The 15,280-nt window shown below is 38.5% G+C and overlaps 1 long non-coding RNA gene across 2 annotated transcripts; it reads left to right on the top strand.

The window, feature by feature from the left end:
* Positions 1 to 202: 202 nt before the first annotated feature.
* On the top strand, positions 203 to 14,163 carry LOC309822427. Of its 2 annotated transcripts, XR_014296735.1 has the most exons (5): positions 231 to 266; positions 5,883 to 6,257; positions 7,075 to 7,214; positions 10,177 to 10,503; positions 13,180 to 14,163. It is a non-coding gene; the product is annotated as an uncharacterized lncRNA (long non-coding RNA). The 2 variants fall into 2 exon arrangements; XR_014296734.1 differs by lacking the exon at positions 5,883 to 6,257 and having other exon boundaries at positions 203 to 266.
* The last annotated feature ends 1,117 nt before the right edge of the window (positions 14,164 to 15,280 follow it).

Here is a 15,280-nt window from a genome sequence, read left to right on the forward strand (position 1 = left end):
CCCATTTAAAAAGAAAAAGAAAGAGAAAAAACAGCTCTGAACAAGAGCAAAAAGGAAACCGTTTTGCTTAAATGCAATTATTAGATAAGTGTGATAGAACCACCTGACAAGAAGAACTTCTAACAAGTAGAGCTAATTTTAGGGAGGCTCAGAGCTGAGCCTCATTTTCCCAGTGAGATAAAAATATACATAGATAAATCTAGGGACACTTGGAAGCATTCAGTGAGTCGTAAAAGAGCCACAGAGGAGGAACCTTTATGGGAGAGGTAGGAGGCAAGGCCATACATTTTGGTATTGGTGGGTTAACTTTCTTTTAGAGATTACTACTTCGTATTTCCCTTTAAGGGAATTTTACTCGGTTTCATGGGCTATTTCTCTGTTAGCAAGAGAATGCTAAGATAGCATTATTTAATTGAGGCTATACCCTGGTGGACCGGTGGTGACAACTGGCCACTGGTGACCTGGCCACTTTCTTCACCCCTTCCTTTATCTTCTCCCAATTCCAGGCCGTTGTATATGAAGGTTAAATTAGTTCTTACCGTGGTAAACTCCAAAGCAGGGCCATCAAGTCTGATAGCTTCAGCAGAGATAGACGCATAGGCCATTACTACTTTCTCTGGAGCACACAAAGTTCATTTATCTTCCTAGTTGAACATGGGAGAAGAAACACCTAGATGTTTTGTACCATAGGACTTTATGTAAATGTGAACGGACTGGTATAAGTTCCAAACAAAAAGGAAAAGTTTTGCTTACCTTATCCAATACTTTTGAAATATATTGTTTATTATTTGATGGTAGTTTTTGTTTTGTTTTGTTTTTTAAATTTAAGGTGTAGAGCATAATGATTTGACTTACATACATCATGAAATGATTACCACAATAAGTTTTGTGATCATCCATCATCTCATAGAGAATTTGGTGGGTTTTAAAAAAAATTATTAATTATTTTAATTTAATTAAAATAAAATATTTTAATTAAATTAAAATAATTTTAAATTAATTATTTTAATTAATTTATTTTTGGCTGCATTGGGTCTTCTTTGTCGTGTGCGGGCTTTCTCTAGTTGTGCCGAGCGGGGGCTACTCTTCGTTGCGGTGCGCGGGCTTCTCATTGCGGTGGTTTCTCTTGTTGCAGAGCACGGGCTCTAGGCACGTGGGCTCAGTAGTTGTGGCTCGTGGGCTTAGTTGCTCCGTGGCATGTGGGATCTCCCTGCACCAGGTTTTAAGATTTTATAAATCTAGATTTCCAAAGGACAAGATTGGAGTCCTGGTTTTGTGTGCAACAGCCAACATATAAATGGGTCCACAAAACGTTTTAGCTTTAGCTTTGGTAAGACTCAAATATGCTAGTGGTTGCCTGATTCCCCCGAGGAACCCTCCTGCCTCAGGACCTTTGCACTTACTGTACGTGCTGCTCATTCCCTGAGATATTTGCATGCCTAATTCTCTCACCTTCAAATCTTTGCTCAAATGTCACCTTTTCAAGGTGACTACCCTGACTACACTATTTAAAACTACAAGCTCCTCCCACACCCATCCCTCTTTCCTGCTTTGTTTTTCTCTATCACACTTATTACCTTTTAATATATTATGTCTTTACTTCTTTTATCTGTCTATTTATTTATTTATTTATCTTGTGATACGCGGGCCTCTTACTGTTGTGGCCTCTCCCGTTGCGAAGCACAGGCTCTGGATGCGCAGGCTCAGCGGCCATGACTCACGGGACCAGCCGCTTCGCGGCATGTGGGATCTTCCCGGACCGAGGCACGAACCCGTCTCCCCTGCATCGGCAGGCGGACTCTCAACCACTGCGCCACCAGGGAAGCCCTATTTGCTTCTCTTATTTGTTGTCTACCTTCCCACACTAAAATGGATTGTTCCAAAGAGGTCAAGGGCTTTTTACCTGTCTTGTTCATTCTTGTATTTCCAAGATCTGTAATAGAGCCTGACATATTAGATTCTCAATAGATATTGTATAAATAAATGAATTTTCCATTTTTTACAACATCTTACATTTTCATTCAATATTATGAAAGAAAAACAATAAATATGCCTAAAATCGTGGAACAGTGGGAAATTCCCTGCAAAAACATATATCTATAAAAGGAAAAAGGGGGCTTCCCTGGTGGCGCAGTGGTTGGGAGTCCGCCTGCCGATTCAGGGGACACGGGTTCGCGCCCTGGTCCGGGAGGATCCCACGTGCTGCGGAGTGGCTGGGCCCGTGAGCCACGACCGCTGGGCCTGCGCATCCGGAGCCTGTGCTCCACAATGGGAGAGGCCACAGCAGTGAGAGACCCGCGTACCAAAAAAAAAAAAAAAAAAGGAAAAAGAAAATACTTAAATTATTAGACAAAGATTTTAAAAACATTTTTATTGAAGCTATTTTATTTTTTGCAGAAATTTCAGAAAATATGCAAGATGTATATTGCATCATATGCAGAAGTCCTTGAAAATACAGTATCTTTAGCATTCTGTAGAAACCATAAGATTGAAATTTTGATTAAGAATACACACTCTTTGACACTAGTCATTCTTAATCATATTTAATTCAAGGCAAATTGAAATATTTTTAATATTTTGTATAATAGTCTAGTTTAAATAACACTTCCTTTACACAGGAAAATTTAATAAATAGAGCCACTCTAGGGGTTAAAAAGTCCTTATCATTTGTTTTTTTTTTAATGTAGGTCTTATAATATGTCACTATAGTAACAAACTTTGGAAAAAAGGCTCTGTTTTGAATTCACAGAGTCTAAGTGCTATGGATTAATGAATACCTAGGCTGAAAAATGTCTTTTATAGACTCCTTGGGCTTTGTTTTCTTCATGTTTGGTTTGGCTGCTCTCATTTACATACTTGTTCTCATTAGGGTTTGAATTTCAGAGCTGGCCTCACTCTGCAATGGGAACAAATGTCTTGCCATGTGATACCAACTTTCCATTACATCCTGAAGCACTTGCAGTCCCAGAGGCAAAGAATTTATGGTTGGTACATGAGAGATGGGACCATCACATAAAAGAAGCCAAATTTGAAAACATATTTTTTTCTTGGTGCCAATGTAGTTTCAAGATGATAAGAATTCAGAATAATCATCTAATGACTAAAAATGAATCATCGTTAAAACACTGTTTTTGGCATAAAATAGCTAATGTTTCTAGTTGGCTGATAATTTTCATAGCAACCATGGTATTTGGCATGTCCTAAACACCTTTCATTAGAAGTTTTCGGACCCCTTTGAAGCAGCTCATTATACTCTGAAACAGTTCTGAGAATAAGGGAGAATAATATACAAGTTCTGCTGATATTCTGTAGCTGTGTAGAGAGCATCGTGTAGCAAATACTGAAAATGCACTACAAGATTTCTCAATAATTCTCTAATCAATTAGGAAATTGAGTAGATGCAGCAAGAGACATTCAGAAGTACTGAAAGTCAAGCCCCAAGTTAGAATTTGGTCAGAATTCCAAACTTAATTGTTTTATTCTTTTTTTAAAAAATTGAAGTATATTAATTGTTTTATTCTTAAAAAATAAATAGATGAATCATGGAGGCTATTTCAATAGCAGGGTCACTATTAATATCCACAAAAATAACATGGCACCCTATTTCCATGGAGTTCTGTATACTTCCCTGTTTCTCCTTATTCCTCACTATGTTTTAGAGATTTTTTGGTGGCAGGTATTATTTTAGTTTTGGCTAGAAAATCAAGGGAAAAGAGTATTGAGAATGGCAGTCAATAACTATAAGAACTCATTATGAATCTGTTCATATCTCTGATCATAACTTGCATTCATGTAACACTTTATGGTTGTCAAACTCTTGCCATGTGTCATATCATTTGACCCTTATAACCCTATATCTGTGTGACCCTGGACAAGTCACTCAGCCCATGGCCATGGTTCCTATTTGGTAAACTGCATTTAATAGATGCCCTTAACTAAGTCTACAGGAATGTTCCAGAATTAAAAATAGAGTAGTCCTATGCATTATGAACTCTTTAAAAGAAAGGTATTATTATAAATGTAAGGTATTATTATTTATCTAACTTGGGAAACTGAAATTTAGAGAGAACAAGTGAGTTGGCCCTAAGTATTTAACCACATTGTTCCCAAGAAACACATAGAACCATGGATTAAAATGTTTATATTTTATAGCTTAGATAAAAAGCATGAGCTTTTATCACAAAGGGTAAAATATTGCCTCTTAAGTGGAGAATAGTACTTTCCAAAAAATAAAAACAAATATTTCTTCTGAACCATGAACCCACTAATTTTATTTAAATGTATCAAACTGAATATGATTTTATCAGTTATTGATCAACATTCAGGCTACATACATATGACAACTAATGGCAAAACCAATTTGTTTGAAAAGATACCCAATTTGGGGGTAATTAATCCCATAATTATTCTGAATTACATAAACTGAAAGGAGAAATAGGTAACATATATATTTTTTAATTAATTCATTTATTTTTGGGTGTGTTGGGTCTTCATTTCTGTGTGAGGGCTTTCTCTAGTTGCGGCGAGTGGGGGCCACTCTTCATCGCGGTGCACGGGCCTCTCACTGTCGCGGCCTCTCTTGTTGCGGAGCACAGGGTCCAGACGCGCAGGCTCAGTAGTTGTGGCTCATGGGCCCAGCTGCTCCATGGCATGTGGGATCTTCCCAGACCAGGGCCCAAACCCATGTCCCCTGCATTGGCAGGCAGATTCTCAACCACTGCGCCACCAGGGAAGCCCTGGTAATATTTTTGATAAAAATATTTTCCAAATATGTATACACATAATCAGAATAATATTTCATACGTAATAGTTAACTTGGTTGGCTAATATAGCCTTACCATATAGCTTATATATTAGAATGAAACCTCCTTAAGAACATTGGATATTTTATAAGATGTCTCAGTTTGAATGACATGATATTCTCTAGCTTCTACATTATTGTTCTTTTTAAAATGTATTATTACCCAAATGTACATGACTGAAAGAGTATTTGTATTTACTAACATTGCTAACCTCCAAAAAAGATCATTTTAAATTATGTTATTAAAAACTTTTTTATAATGGAAAATTCCGATATACATAAAAGTAGAAAGAATTGTATAACGAATGACAATACTTGCATATTCAGCGGGGTTCCTTGAAAATGGAGAAGTGAGCAACAGAGAGAGATTGAAAAGAATGAGTGTTTAACATGTGCCAGGCACTGTGGTAGATGCTTAAATGTGTCTTCATTGAATCACCTCTAGTTTGGAGATGAAGACAGTGAACCTGAGAGAGACTGAGGACTTCCTGAAGAGATTAGAATCAGAACCATGTTAGAACTGGATCTGAGTACTCCCCAGGTCCATGTTCCCGCCATGACTCCGTCTGATAATTTATGAACCACCAAGATTAGATGTTCCCAAACTCGTGAAGAGTAACTACTTTCTGGGTTTTTGTTTTGTTTTGAGATCTCATGACAGTGGAAGGAGAGGCCAAGAGAAAGGGGTTAAACCTGTTATGAATGAATTTGAGGAGAAAGGTTGCTGTTAATGAGGTTCTTGAGTGGGGAAGAAAGCTGGCAGGAGGTAGTTCCTTGCCATGTGAAAGAAGCAATGGACCAGCGCAGGCTTTGGGTTACGCCAGTCAATTAGGCCGATATGTTGAGAACCTCTGCTGTGGTTGAATAAGGCTCCCTGGAGGACTTTCTGTGTGCTTATATTAAGGAGTAGAGCATTTATGATACGAGATAGAGAATTTTATTTTTCTATTCTTAAACAAAACAACTGGAAGTGTTGGGTCTGTCATTCTATTTCAATTAAAATGAAGATGCATCTTTAGCTGGAATGTATGTGTAACTGTCTTGGAATTAGACTCTCCAGGGTCAAACTATCTCCACACAGCAGACAAGAAAATTCCCGGGATACCAGGCAATGTTTTCAGCAGGCTGCTGCTACTTCCTGTGCCAGAGAAGAGGAGACTTTGGTTCTAATCCCAGCTGTGCAACTGGCAAATCATCTTACCTCTCTGGGCCTCTGTTTTTCCTCCTCTGAAAAATAAGTAGGCTGAACCGGACAATTCCTGGACCCCCTTCCAGCCCTTCCACTGTGTGGTTCCATGAGAAGAACAGAAATCACAGTTTATCCCTTAGGCCTTTTGGGGGAATAAAGCCAATATGGAAGGAATTACCTTCCATGGTAAAACTCTCTGTCTGCTATACAAATTTTAGTATCCAAAGATTTAAAGTCCATTGATCCTGAAGACTTGCTGGGAAGCAGGTCAGTTGACATTTCCATACACTTATTTGAATGTGTTTTAGTGAAGTTAAGAATTTTTTCTGTAAGCTGAAACTTTGCTTGAGAGTCAAATTAAAAAAAATTTTTTAGTATTTCATTTTGAAATTTAAAGTAATTGACTTGTTTTGAGTGTCCTATTTAGGTACTTTTAAAATCTCAAATAATTTTGTCAAACACCCCCGAAATTGCACTCCACCCTCAGAAATTATTTTAGGAAAAATTGCTTGCTATATGAAATGGAATAGATGAAAATTTAAATGTTACATTATTTCAGTTATTCAAACATATATACATTAATGATGAATACATGCTAAGTGGAAACATTTTACTATAAAATTACATTGTGCTTTTGAACTACATAAAGTTCATTAGTTCACAAACGGGTGGATAACCTTGGTGAGAAAATGAAAAGACCTGTAATTGCGTGAAAATATAGATTCATCTTCTTTCGGAGTTGTCGTTTGCTCTGTACATGTGTTGAGTTCCTGCTAACTTGACAAGCGCTGCCTACTTGCTGAGGTTACAAAGATGAGTAAGATATGCTCCCTGCGCCTAGGAAATCATAGCTAGTAGATGTTTGTAGTTTGTCTGGAAAAAAAGAGAGCTAATAAAGTTTTTCTATTGCATTACCTCATTTGAACTGATGAGGTGGTACTATTATTTTCTTTATTTTACTCACGAGGAAACTGAGCCTCATAGAGGTTAAGTTATTGTAATGGTCAACTTGTTATTATTTGCTCAGTATCTGTGGTTCTATTTAGCAAAGGCTGAGATCATGTCTGTCCTTTTCACTCTGTAGCCCCCGTGCCTACCACAGTACCTGAACCTAATGGGTGCTCAATACACATTGATGGATTAATAGATATTGGATTATTAGTTCATCCAACAAATATTGAATCATAAAAAAACACTAGTAACAGGAGTCCTCTCACTCTTCAGGTAAGTGCTCTTTTACTATGCCTTGCTGCCTCTTTCATTATATCTGTTTAGTATTAACAGAATGAATGCTTCAGGTCTGGAAAAAGAATTATGTACCACCTAGTTTTTTAAATAAGGGAAGAGATTGCCTTTGAAAAGCAGAAGCTGAACACCATTGCAAAAATACCAGGATAAGTCTCCCAGATTTAAAACTCAACCATCAAAAAAAAAACAAAAACAAAAACAAACTCAACCATCAGAGTATTCTTTTCTTTATGAAGAAACAATTATGTCATATGTATCAAGCTTTGCCATTGTTTAATGGTTTGGAATCTTTTGGAATTAGCCATTAGAAGAGACGGCAGCAAGTCTGAGGGTCTAGAAGTACCGTGTGTACTTTATTAGTAATCTGAATGGTATTTATGAAGCTCAGTTTATGGCTGACGCTAAGTATCAGGGTTATTAACACTTCAGAATATAAGAATGGAATTCAAAATGACCTTGGCAAAATTGAGAGCTGATAATCCTAAATAGGAACACATGTAGGCAGGAAGGACAAATGCATGATAACTGCAATGTGCAACTGTGGCAGAAAGGAATTTAGAGTACAAATTCAGGAATCAGAGAGTAATTCTTGCATTACATTCTCCAGACTGTTACTGGAATACTCCTGTCAGTCTTGGGCCTACCCGTTGAAGAGATTTTTAACAAAGTGGATGAGATTCAGAGGATCTAGAAAATAATTAAAGGTTAGAAATTTGGGAATGTAAAAACAGAAAACAAGTTGAATTTTAGTCATGTAAGTTCCAAAAAATGTTTACCACTCTTACACCCTTTCTCCGAAGCTACTCCAAACGTGCTCCACCAAAATGAGAGGACGGAGCAAGATAGGATAAGACAATGGATCCAGCATCCAGGCAAAGGGAGTTCCAGGAGATAGGGAAGGGACAACCTGGGTGGCCAGTGTGCACCTGGTCCAAGACCATCCATCTCGCTGATGCAGGTTACAAGATTCAAGGAGAGTCTTCTTTAAGAAGGTGAAAATCAAATTTCTAATGCAGTTGAACATTTTCAGAAAAAAGGCTCAACAAATTGATGGAGAGTTTGAGGTTCAGTTTATGATAGTACACAGAATTTTGATAAAACAAACAAAAACCAACTGCAAGGAAACAAGTTGGAGCCAAAAAGAAAGGAAGAAGAATTATATAAATGGTAGAACTTACCAATAAATAACCCTTATATACCGACTCTAACATAAACAGTAAGTATTAATCTAACCAAAATTATGATCTGGTGATATGGAATGATGAAGAGACGAGGAGGGGGAAGTGTGTGATGGGAAGGGAGAGGGTGGTGGAAGAAAGCTATGTATTATATTCCACAGTGAGAAGTCTTAGCATATGCCTGTACTTCAAAAAATCAAATTAGCAATATAGGCAAATATAGCATACTTAAAGTTCTGGGAGTAAACATCAAAAACAGCAACCAACCAACTAATCAAATGAATAAAATAAAATAGCTAAAAACCCTGAACATGGGTGCCTTTGATGTAGGGAGAAGGGTGCTGATGGGAGGCACAAGGGGCTGCTATTTGTTGCAGCAAACTGTATAAATTGGATTGTTCAAACTATGTGCATGTATCACTTTGATTAAAAGGAGCAAACAAAAAAGAAATCAAATTAACTATCAATACATAAAAATATAGTTAGGAGGTCACCTAATAATATCCATAGGTGGGGAAATTTGTCTTTTCTTAATAGTGATAACTAACTGCTTGTTGTATTTGTGAAGTCAGGATTTTGGCTAATGCTGTGTTCTAGTAAAGGTTGATCTAAAGGAGCTTCTGAACAAACGAGGTGTTTCCTTTCCGGGAGCTGCGTGGGACTAACGATCCACACTCAACAGTCTGGCATGGCTTCTATGCAGTGATGGAGTAAGGCCTGAGCTGCATTGCCCTGGCTCATCTTCTGGGTTCCTTAGAACTCTGTGGGCCCCTGGCAGAGGTGTGGTGTGAAGGACAGAGCAATAATAATTCGAAACATATTACGATGACACCTATTCAACTCTACTACAATCAAGTATAGAATTTAAAGATATACATATATATACACACAAATATTCAAATTATTATTCCTCTGCACCTGTGAGGAGATTACTACCTCTGAGGGGAAGGAACTGACATGTTTTGAGTATCTGCCAAGTGCTTCACAAACATAATTTCATTTAGTCACTCAGTACTGCTATGAGGTGGGTATCACATAGCCCCATTTTACAGATGAGAAATTACAGTTCAGAGAGGTTAGGTAACTTTTCTGAGGTCACATAAGTAGCCTATGATTGAGCTGGAGTTGACCTTAGGTCGGTGTATCTACAAAACCAGTGCTTTGCCCTTCATGCTGCACCTCTGCCAGAGACCCATAGAGCAATAAGGAACCCAGAAGATGAGCCAGGGCAATGCAACTCGGGCCTTACTCCATCACTGCATATAAGCCATGCCAGACTGTTGAATGTAGATTATTAGTCTCATGTATACACACACACACACACACACACACACACACACACACACACACACGCACACACATGCTTGTTTTACCTTTAAAATGATGCAGAACAACCAGTTCTCCCATTCTAAATGGATATGTTTTGAAAATAACTGATTTGCTCAAATTATATAGCTATTTTGATGTCTTGTAGATACACCTTGAGTGTGTATGTGTTACATGTGATCTGGTACCGTGAGAAGACTTCAGAAATGCTCAAGGCCTGTAGGTGATGGAATAGTCAAAACTTGTCCCATCTAACCAATCTCCAAAATTGCTACATAACCCCTGGAGAACCTGTGAATCATATAAACAACCATTTATAAATAAAAAACAACCATTTATATACAACCATTCATAGATACAGGTATTTCCCTGAGGGTATTATTTATGTGAGGCAGCTAAAGAGCAACTTTCTTTTTTTTTTTTGCCTTGTTAAGTGTTAACTCTAGCACCTGCCTCACAAGGGCAGCAGGGTGGAATGGTGGAGAAGAACCCACTTGTGAAGAGAAGCTGAAGAAGCCCCTTATAGAGAGAGGATGGCAAAGAAAAGTCAGCCTTTGAAGAAAAGTCCTCCTAAGGAATAAGGACCACATGGTCCTGTGGTCCTCCTAATCCAGATGCCAAGAATAAATGATCCTGGCTGATGAAGAGCCACTTGCCGCTTCCTCAACTTTGTGATTCTGCCTGAAATGGATTTCCAGTTGAAAGATTAAACAACAACAACAGCAATAACAACCACCATCTCTCAAATATGCTCTTAACAGGTATTAACAGTTCACTATGACAGTAGTGCCTATTTTCACACTGTGATTCTTTCAGTCAATAAAAATATTTTCATCTTATATACATTTTAAAAAAAGCAGCCAGTAAGCATTTTAATCTTTCCAGAATTGGTTCACAGTAAAGTAGGTTTCTCACCTTTGAGCTAGGTGAAAGAGCATTGAGTTTCTCCTTTGTATTATTCCATTTGTCTCTACTTCAAACAGGAACAAAAATCCTTTCAATAATTTATCAACTAGATTCATTGGTTCCTTGAATTGAGAACCTGCTGCAATCTGAGGACACCCGATGACTGTGACAGGGTAGCTGGCCTGGAGGATCTCATTTTCTATTTAGGGATGATGGTGGAGGCAGAGGAACCTAGATTTGGAAATAGACAATGATGATAAGATGACAATAAAACAGTGTACAAAGGTTAAGACAGCACAAAAACGAGTAAGACTAACCCTGGGGCTCTTCAGAAAGGCTCCCACAGACGAGGTGAAGCTTTGGCTTGGTCTTGAAAGCCTTGTGAGAGTTTTCCAGTCAGACAAAGGGGACCTTGAAGACATTTGTGAGGGATGACAGAAGAAAGGTATATGGTAAAGGAACAGAGTTAAGAACCAAAGTGTGTTCGGGGAATGGCATGAGGCTCCATGTGGCTAGGGTAAGGAGTAAAAATGGGAGGGTGGTGGAGATAAGAAACAAGAGGTAGGACATCCTATAGGTAAGTAACATGACTGACAGGCTCCAAGATGGATTGTCAAGAAAGCACTGATGACAATGAGAATGGGCTAGAGTGAGGAGCGAGAATAGATAGTAGTCCAAGAGAGAGCTATGGAGTTCTTTAACTGTGGCAATAAGCATTTCAAGGAGGGGATGGTAAGGAATCAGAAGTCATTTAAAAATGTAAAGCACTATATCATATTATATAAAGATGTTAATTATTGGAATGATTATCTGTCATAACTTGGGGTGTGTTGTGACAAGCTATCCCTAGTTAAATGAAGATTCCCCGTGGCCAGTCTAATGCACAATACCATCTACAGTAGGTATGTGCTACCATCAGACGGTCCTCTCGCGACTCCCCAGAATTGATCGTGTCAGCAGTTTGTGGAACCAGATCGTTTTAGTCTCTTTAAACATCATAAGATAAACTTAGATTGCCCATTTGATTTTAAGTATCCTGCAGACGACAATTAACTTTACTTCTAGCGTGTACACTCATGTCTACATAACTTTTGTGGAATTGGTAAAATGGTGACATTTAAGGATGTGAAAATTAAGGCCTGTGATTTTACAGGCTTTTCACTCAGATGAATGAATTGATAGCTTTGTCACAGCATTTCAGCATTCCAGGCTTGTGATAAAATGGAATCCAGTTCAAGTTTCTTTTAAGCTTCATTTTAAGGAACCAAGTGGCCCTTGTGATTAGATATATAAACATTGGTAAATATGCATGTTTGGATTTGACCATGATTTAACATTTTGACCAAACACCTATGCTAAATCCATCAATGAGACAGCTGAGGAAATAATTTCTGGAAGAATTTTTACTGTTCTTCAGTGTTCCTCAGGCAGGAAGCCACAGGAAATAATGTATTGTGGGACGTATTTTCCTGCAGGATTTGGTGTGTCATTCATTGTACACAATTTTGCTTTCCAGCTGCCTGTAGTTCACATTTTTGTACTTGCTTTTCCCTTCAGGATAATTTGATGAAGTCAGTTCCTCAGAGATAGAAAATGTCTTTTTATTTTTTTAAGGTCAGGTTTTTTTTTTTTTTCTTCCCAATTGAGAGATAAATTTGATTAAACAGAAAAGATTTAAGTAGCCTGAATTAATTATTTTGACATATGAAATAACCATGATTGCAATTTGAAATAGTCATCAGATAATTGTATTAATCTAATAGGATGAGTGTTCTGGGTTAAATGAAAATAAGGTCTGTCAAAATTGGAGCAGTTTAAGATGTAATAAATTAGAATCTGGGATATGGAAATGGAAACCACCCTTTTCTGAGAGAACCTCACTATTATTTTTATTAGGTATGCTTTTTTACTTAAAAGTTTCTCTGCATTTCTTTTCTTCCCACTATCCTGTACCCTTTCTTTAATGTACAGTAAAATATTTTCCCCACTTTTAAATGGGAAGTAGTGAATAGAATGCTTTAAAATCAGAGCTAATATTCTCACATTAAGCAACCATTTTTTTTTAAAACACCTATAGCAGTGGTTTTTCCAACCCTGCCTATGCATTAGAATCACCTGGAGTACTTAAAAAACAAAAAAACCCAAAACAAACAAACGAAAAAAACCAAGCAAACCAACCTACAAACAAAAAACAGACTGCACTCCAGAATTACTAATTTGCTTGGTATGGGGTTGGGCCTGGTTGTCCATCTTTCTTAAAGTCTCCCAGGCTCGCTCTAATGTACCGCAGGGCTGAGACCACTGACCTCTACTGTTCTCTGTACAGGTATCCCCAGGGTCATTTTCAATCTGCTAACCTTGACTTCCCTATCACCCACTCAAGGACTGCTCTTGGGAAAACTGACAGCCAAGTGCAGTGGTCTAAAAGGGAGAGGCCTAAGATGACTTGTTAGGCTATGGGAAAAATATGAGAACATCTATCTTTATTTTTGAATCTCATCCTCCGACGATATCTGTTTTTTTTTTTTTAGGTTGGGGATGCATCATCAAAATCTTCACAACCTTTGAGATAGGCAGAACAGAAAAGACCCTTTTTCCCATTACTTCGGTCTCTTGATTCTTTATGGTCATCAAAACAGCTCAAATGTTGGCTTTTCATTTCTACTGATTTGCTGCAGAGTTTTCTAGAGCGATGTGTGAAGTCCTGCAACATGTTTGTCTCCCATTTCACAGCCCCAGAAAGAGCAGTATTACATGAAAAACCATCAAATACAGTCTCTTTTGCTGGATCTTTGCTGTTCCCAGGGTTCCTGCTACAGCTTCATCTCCTGGCCCCTTCTCTTGGTAAAATTTGTTCTCACTCTTCTAAGCTCTTCTGAAATGCACAAGTGCTTTTGCGTACAGCAACAGGAGAGAAGACTTTAATGTAGAAATGCCTTAGAAATATCTTCTGGTATTGGGACTTCCTTGGTGGCGCAGTGGTTAATAATCTGCCTGCCAGTGCAGGTGATGTGGATGGGTTCCAGCCCTGGCCCGGGAAGATCCCACATGCCACGGAGCAACTAAGCCCGTGTGCCACAACTACTGAAGCCCGCGCGCCTAGAGCTCATGCTCTGCAACAAGAGAAGCCACCGCAATGAGAAGTCTGCACACCACAACGAAGAGTAGCCCCCGCATGCTGCAAGTAGAGAAAGCCTGAGCACAGCAATGAAGACCCAATGCAGCCAAAAATAAATTAAAAAAAAAAAAAGAGAAAAAGGAAACATCTCCTGGTATTAAGAAATTGTTTTTAAGGTATAATGTTGATATTGTGGTTATTTTAAAAGAATAAAAGGAATCCTTGTGTTTTAGGGATACATAATGTAATATTTGTGGAATGTGCTTTAAACTAATATGACAGTATATTTAACCACAATAATTAAAAAAAAACCTATGTGAAGGGGGAAAATGGTTGGAAGTAGATGAGGCACGACTGGCCGGGATTTGGTAATTATTGATTCAGAGTAATGGGTACATGAAAGTCATTACTATATTCTGCTTGCTTTTTTCGCATGTTCAATTTTCTATAATAAAAAGTTTACAAAAATCCTTTGGGTCATTTCTGGTTCATTTATTTAAAAAGAAAACTCTCTGCCCAGTATAACAAGGGCATCTCAAACCACAGCTCTTGGGCCTGAACAATTTCAGATATGGACCTCAGATTGCGTTCTGCAGTGAATTCTGTTCCTTCTGGGGAGGTTTTCCTCCTTCCCCACTATCCTTCCACTCTTTTCCTTTACCCCTCAAAGTCTGTCTCTCAACCTGTTGACCGTCACCCCCCTGCAGTTGGCATCCCCTCTTCCACCTTGTCATTTTCATCTGCCTCCATGGTTTTCCTATCAAATTGTTTCGTTTTCTGCCTCACACCAAACCCCCCTCAGACATGAAATGGCCACAGCACAATCCTAGTCTACTGAGTTTCTGTTCTGGGGGGCTGGGGTGCCAGCAGAGCCAAAAAGGCAGCTTCCCTTTCTTCTTTTGTGAGCAGATTCTTGATGTCCTGGCTCTGGCCTGAAGTCTCATCCTGTGGGCTCTGCGTCTTCTAGCCTCATATCACAATCCTGAGTGGGGGAATTTCAGGTGTTTGCAGATTGAGAGGAGGCGACCTTTCTGTTCCTTTCTCTGAGGCGCAGTGGAAACCACCGTACCTCCTTGTCTCTGTGAAATGGAAAGTCTAGGTGCAGCTTTCAGAGTTTCTGTTGGGGGAATTTCTGGGATGCCTATTTATTTTCCTGAGTTTTTACACTCTTTTTAAATATATGAGTGGCTCTGAAAGTCCCTAAAGCATTTATCTTCATCATTGTAATGAATCCCTGATATTTGGAGAATTTCAGGGTTTTCAGATAACTTAGATATATGTAATCTCACTTGTACAAGCATTTATTGTTTTTCTTTTTTTCTTTTTATAACCGTGCAGGGCACCTGCTTTTGCACCTTCTGTTGCTATAGTGGGAAGGGCCACTCTCAGCCACTTGGGTACAAGCTCCATCCCACTGCCTGCATCTTGTTTTCTTCTTAACTTTCTAGACCCCCACCCCTAGCATGGCCATTAGATATTGCATCACCACTTCCCTTTCCCCTACTGCTCTGTGA

This window comes from Grampus griseus, assembly GCF_964374135.1.
Source record: "Grampus griseus genome assembly, chromosome: 5".
NCBI classification, from domain to species: Eukaryota; Metazoa; Chordata; class Mammalia; order Artiodactyla; family Delphinidae; genus Grampus; species Grampus griseus.